Source organism: Cervus elaphus, chromosome 5 (genome assembly GCF_910594005.1).
Source record: "Cervus elaphus chromosome 5, mCerEla1.1, whole genome shotgun sequence".
NCBI classification, from domain to species: Eukaryota; Metazoa; Chordata; class Mammalia; order Artiodactyla; family Cervidae; genus Cervus; species Cervus elaphus.
Genome location: NC_057819.1, coordinates 108049680 through 108055724, shown reverse-complemented (window position 1 = coordinate 108055724; position 6045 = coordinate 108049680). Strand labels below are relative to the sequence as shown.

At 45.8% G+C, this 6045-nt stretch overlaps 1 pseudogene; it reads left to right on the top strand.

The window, feature by feature from the left end:
* Positions 1-255: 255 nt before the first annotated feature.
* On the top strand, positions 256-5831 carry LOC122693228 (annotated as a pseudogene).
* Positions 5832-6045: the final 214 nt, after the last annotated feature.

Below are 6045 nucleotides of genomic sequence, written 5' to 3'. Positions count from 1 at the left end.
GCACCTGGCCTGGCAGGGCAAATACTGAGGGGCGGAGCACCGTACCTGGAATCAGAAATTCGGCTTCTAGTCCTGGAGGACTGGGTTGAGGGCCGGTCTCCCTTCTGCCTGCTGCTTTAGCATCCTCTGCCCTGATGGCCAGACCAGGGCTGGGTGAGAAGGTGTGGCGACTTGGCCACCAGCTCTGAGGCCCGAGGCCAAATGTGAGACCTCAGCCACTTCTTGGGGCAAGACCAGGACTCCCTGAGGCCCCAGATGCAGAGCACAGGACGTGTTTCCCAAGCCTATGACAGGCCCAGTCTGTGTCCACACAGTACCAATCAGTCGGACAGTAGAGGCGTCTACACTGTCACTGGAGAAGAAGGCAAGCTGCCCACACAAAACAAGGCGTCCCTACAGCATGCTGCACACATCGCCAGCGTGCACTCATCATTCCAAACCAGGAAGCCCACTGTGGGACTGACACTTCAGTGTTTTCACTTCATGACTTCTTGAGGCCTTTAGTCGCTCAGGCACATGGAGACTCTCCATGAGATATACTGAATGCAGCTTTTACCAAAAATAGGTGACTCAGTGGCGCTTTCCTTCCTGAGCCTCTCAGGGGTCCTGAGTGCTACCAACTGGTGAGCTAGTGAAAGCAAGAGATGGATGGGAGGTGAATGGAACTGGCACAGTTTGGAGAAACGTCAGATGAAGATGTCGGGGGGAGAAAGGGGCACCTCATCTGTGAGAGATAAAAACAAACAGTCCTGCTAATGTCTGCTAGGGCAGGTGTGGGGGACCAAGCTTAATCTCTTCTCCTCAGAGCTTGACCCCTGCACATGCACATCACAAACATGAACTCGGACAGAAGGCATGCAGCGCCCAGCTCCTCACAACGTGAGCACATCCACTCATGCACACTCCCACATACGCCCTCACATGAGAGGCACACCACTCGTGAGAAGAAGAACACCGATCCATGTACATTCCCAGTACACACCCACACAAACCCTCGTGCCCAGGCAAACCCACTGGTGCTCACGCCTAAGAAGGCAAGCACGCAAGACACCCAAGCACAAATAGGGGCACACATGTCCACACACATGCTAGCAGCCATGCATGTACACACACATGCAGGCGAACACAGATGCTGGCCTACTGGAGCCGCTCAGGCAGGCACACTCTGAGGACACACTTGCATCGGCAAATCCTCATACTCATGGTGGTTTTTAAGGCCATAACAGGCTCCCTTCTTCTTCTTGTAAGTGGAGCCAGTGGGGATAGAGTGAAATTGTGGTTTAGAGGGAAGCTGAAGGACTCCTAAAACACATTTAGCAAAGCAGTTCACAGAGGCATATGTCCTTGAGTATTTTTATCTTTAGCACTCTTATATGTCTAGCAAAGTCTGGGTGGCGCAGTATTGCTGCCAGGAAGGAGGACAAGTGGCATATGGCCTCTAGGTGCAGAGAAAGGATACCCCTTGCTCCCTGTCACCCTCCCGCCCCGCCCCCCCACACACACCATAGTGTTTCCTCCCCCAACTGACTGGGTTCCCCAGAAGCGTGCCCAGGCTGCCCTCTTCCCACAAGGAAAACAGCCAGTGGGGCAGCTTCCCCAGCCCCCACCCAGGTGCCTGGAGAGCAGGTCTACCAGCCCCATGCCCACCCCCTCAGGAGTTCAGCTGTCCAGAGCACTTGAGGCCGTAACCATCAGCCTTGGGCATGGGCTGAGGCTGATTGTGGGAGGCCTGGCTTCAGTTCTCCCAAATGTATACATGTATAGTGTTTTCCACTATTCCTGAGCTGGCAAAAGTTCTGGGCATGTGCCCCAGCCCTCCGGTTGGTCGCAGACAAGCCAGTGGATTTTGGAAGCTATTTAATCCTTGGGTTCTGACATGCCCAGTTTACCATCAAGCAGCATCTAGTGCCCACGAATCTGATGTCAGAGGGCAGCCCTGGCACAGCTCCATCCTTCCTGCCCACATGAGCATGGTGGAGCCAACAGAAAGAGGAGCCCCAAAGACTTGCCATTTGCTTCATGCTAGGCCTGCAAACGTCAGCACCTTCTAAAACATGATGCTGTAAAAGAAAAATAGCAAGGAAAAGTAATCAGGAGCTATCAGGTGAAGGTAGCAGACAAGCAAACCATTATGACCTTGTGTTTATTTTAAACAATACTAAGTGTATTTAGGCAGAGAAAAAAAAACTGGAAAAACTAACAGTGATTATATTTAGAAATTTATCATTCAGCAAATACTTGTTGAACACCTAGTATTTGTATTTGTCAGATTGCTCGAGGTTCTGGGATTATAATAGTGAAGTGACAAAACCCTTAGGGATCTTAGATTCTTGAGAGTTAACAGACAATAACAAATACCTAAGCTCAACTTGTACCGTGTCAAACGTTGATAAGCGTGATGAGAAGAGGGCAAGGAGGAGAGATACAGGGCACTGGAGAGCTGTAATTTTTTTTTTTTAATGTGGACCATTTTTAAAATCTTTATTGAATTTGTTACAATACTGCTTCTGTTTTATCTTTTTGGGGGTTTTGGCCATGAGGCATATGGGATCTTTGCTCCCTGCCAAGGAATTGAACCCACATCTCCTACATTGGAAAGCAAAGTCTTAACCATTGGACTACCAGGGAAGTCCCAGGAGCTGTAATTATTAATAGATTTTATTTTTAGAGCAGTTTTAGATTTATAGAAAAATTAAAAGAGTACCAAGAGTTCCCCCAAATCCCATGTCCCATCCTGTACACAATTTCTCCTGTTATTGATGTCTTAGATTCAGTTCAGTTCAGTCACTCAGTCATGTCTGACTCTTTGTAACCCCATGGACTGCAGCACGCCAGTCTTCCCTGTCCATCACCAACTCCCAGAGCTTGCTCAAATTCATTTCCATCGAGTTGGTGATACCATCCAACCATCTCATCTTCTGTTGTCTCTCTCTCCTTCTGCCTTTCCCAACATCAGGGTCTTTTCCAATGAGTCAGTTCTTCACATCAGGTGGCCAAAGTATTGGAGCTTCAGCTTCAGCATCACTCCTTCCAAAGAATATTCAGGACTATTTCCCTTTAGGATGGACTGGTTGATCTTTTTGCAGTCTAAGGGACTCTCAAGAGTCTTCTCCAACACCACAATTCAAAAGCATCAGTTCTTTGGCACTCAGATTTCTTTATAGTCCAACTCTTACATCTGTACATGACTACTGGAAAAACCATAGCTTTGACTAGATGGACCTTTGTCAGCAAAGTAATGTCTCTGCTTTTTAACATTCTGTCTAGGTTGTTCATAGCTTTTCTTCCAAGGACAAATTTCTTCCAATTAAGCATCTTTTAATTTCATGGCTGCAGTCACCATCTGCAGTGATTTTAAAGCCCAAGAAAAGAAAGTCTGTCACTGTTTCCATTGTTTCCCCATCTATTTGCCATGAAGTGATGGGACCAGATGCCATAATCTTAGCTTTTTGAATGTTGAGTTTTCAGCCAGCTTTTTCACTCTCCTCTTTCACTTTCATCAAGAGGCTCTTTAGTTCCTCTTCACTTTCTGCCATAAGGATGGTGTCCTCTGCATATCTGAGGTTATTGATGTTTCTCCCAGCAATCTTGATTCCAGCTTGTGCCTCATCCAGCCCGGCGTTTCTCATGATGTATTCTGCATATAAGTTAAATAAATAAGGTGACAATATACAGCCTTGATGTACTGCTTTCCCAATTTGGAACCGATCTGTTCTTCCATATCCAGTTTTAACTGTTGCTTCTTGACCTGCATACAGATTTCTCAGGTGGCAGGTAAGGTAGCCTGGTATTCCCGTCTCTTTAAGAACTTTGCACAGATTGTTGTGATCCACACACACAATCAAAGGCTTTAGCATAGTCAATGAAGTAGAAGTAGATGTTTTTCTAGAATTCTCTTGCTTTTTTGATGATCCAATGGATGTTGGCAATTTGATCTCTGTTTCCTCTGCCTTTTCTAAATCTAGTTTGAACATCTGGAAGTTCTCAGTTCATGTACTGTTGAAGCCTACCTTGGAGAATTTTGAGCATTACTCTGCTAGCATGTGAGATGAGTACAGTTGTGTGGTAGTTTGAACATTCTTTGGCATTGCCTTTCTTTGGGATTGGAATGAAAACTGACTTTTTCAGTCCTGCGGCCACTGCTGAGTTTTTCAAATTTGTTGGCATGTTGAGTGCAGCACTTTAACAGCATCATTTTTTAGGATTTGAAATAGCCCAGCTGGAATTCCATCACCTCCACTAGCTTTGTTTGTAGTGCTGCCTCCTAAGGCCCGCTTGACTTTGCGCTCCAGGATGTCTGGCTCTAGGTGAGTGACCACACCCTTGTAGTTAGATTTGATGTCTTAGATTAGAATGGTGCATTTGTAACACTTGACTGATGAACCAATATTATTATTAACTAAAGTCTGTTGTTTATTCAGATTTCCTTAGTTTACCTAATTTTCATTTTCTGCTCCAGGATCCCATCCAGGATGCCACATTTATACTTGTCTCCTTAGGCTTCTCTTGGCTGTGACAATTTCTTAGATTTTATTTGTTTTTGATGACCTTTATAAAACCAGGAGTCCTCGTCAGGTATATTGTGTTGGAATTTGCCTAATATTTTCTCATGATCAGACTGGAGCTATGGGTTTTCAGAAGCAAGATCACAGAGGTCAAGTGCCATTTTCATCACAGATCATCTCAAGGGTACATTTTATTAGCATGATTTATGGCTCTTGATGTTGATCTTGATCACCTGGCTGAGGCAGTATTTGTTAGGTTTCTCTACTGGAAAGCTACTCTCACTTCCCTTCTTGGAGTGTGTGCTGCCCACATTTGGGTGAAAGTGATGCTCCCCTTCCCCCATTTAAGGTGAAGTTTCAACATAAATTATTTGGAATTCTCCTGCATGAGAGATTGATTTCTTTCCCCCCATTTATTGATTTACTCAACACATTTATAATGGACTCACAGATATTTATTTTACATTTGGGTTATAATCCAATAATATTTTATTTTGTTGCTAAAATTGGGAGCTCTCTTACTGACTCTTGTGGCCCTTTGACATATCCCCATCAATTTTTTTTTTTTTTTTTAGCACTGCCTTACTCTCTGGTACAAGATGCTCCAGACTCAACTTGTGTACTTCCTGCCCCAGTTCTGGAATCAGCCATCAGCCCAGAGTGGGGAGGGAGGTGGAGTTGGGGAGGTGTGTGTGTGTCTGGGCATGGAGTGGGCCACCACGGAGCCGGCCAGAGAGACTGCCTAGGGAACCCACAAGGGCTCGTGGGGGTTGGCCCAGCACAGCCCAGTCCATGTCCTCTTCCTCCTCCTCCTGACTGCCACTTTCAGGTGCCAGGAGCAGGCCCAGACCACTGACTGAAGGGTCACCCTGAAGGCCATCTTGAAGGGCATTCACATAATAGACTCATACCTGAATTCTACCTTGGACTTCCTGGGAGGCAGGGACAGTCTTTGCCAGTATAAGTGCAATGATGGATCTAAGCTTTTTCCATGTTATGGATATTAAACCCTCCCCTCTGCCTCCCACTGTTTGGTGTTCATGTTAATCTCAGCATCCCTTCCTTGAAAAAGTGCTGCAGTCAACCTGGTGGGTGCCATGAGGCCTGCGGTAAACACAAAAACAACTGTAATGAGTTTCAGTGTTGCCCCTCCAAGATTTGCAGAGATGTGCAGAAAACACTAGGGCTAGCTCAGCATGTGCAGGCATGTGAAACCACCATGGAGCTCTTGCTTGACAATGTAAGCTTACATCTGGGCTGTAAGCTGACCTGGACAGCCAATGAGCCGCGTGTAGGTGTCACTAGGAAGAAAAAAATGATCTTTAAAGAAGATGCTGACAGGTGGTCACAGCAGATGAGGACAGAAGAACATAACCTTTGACAAATAGCTCACATTTTTACAGTGTAAAGCTGCCTTATTTTTGTGAACAGATTATTTTAAGACCTTATCTTGACATTAGAACTTCAAAAGAAAGAAACAAAGGCAGGTTATCTTCCTGGATGTTGATGCCTTAGTGTTCCATTTTGTCTTGAGCAAGGG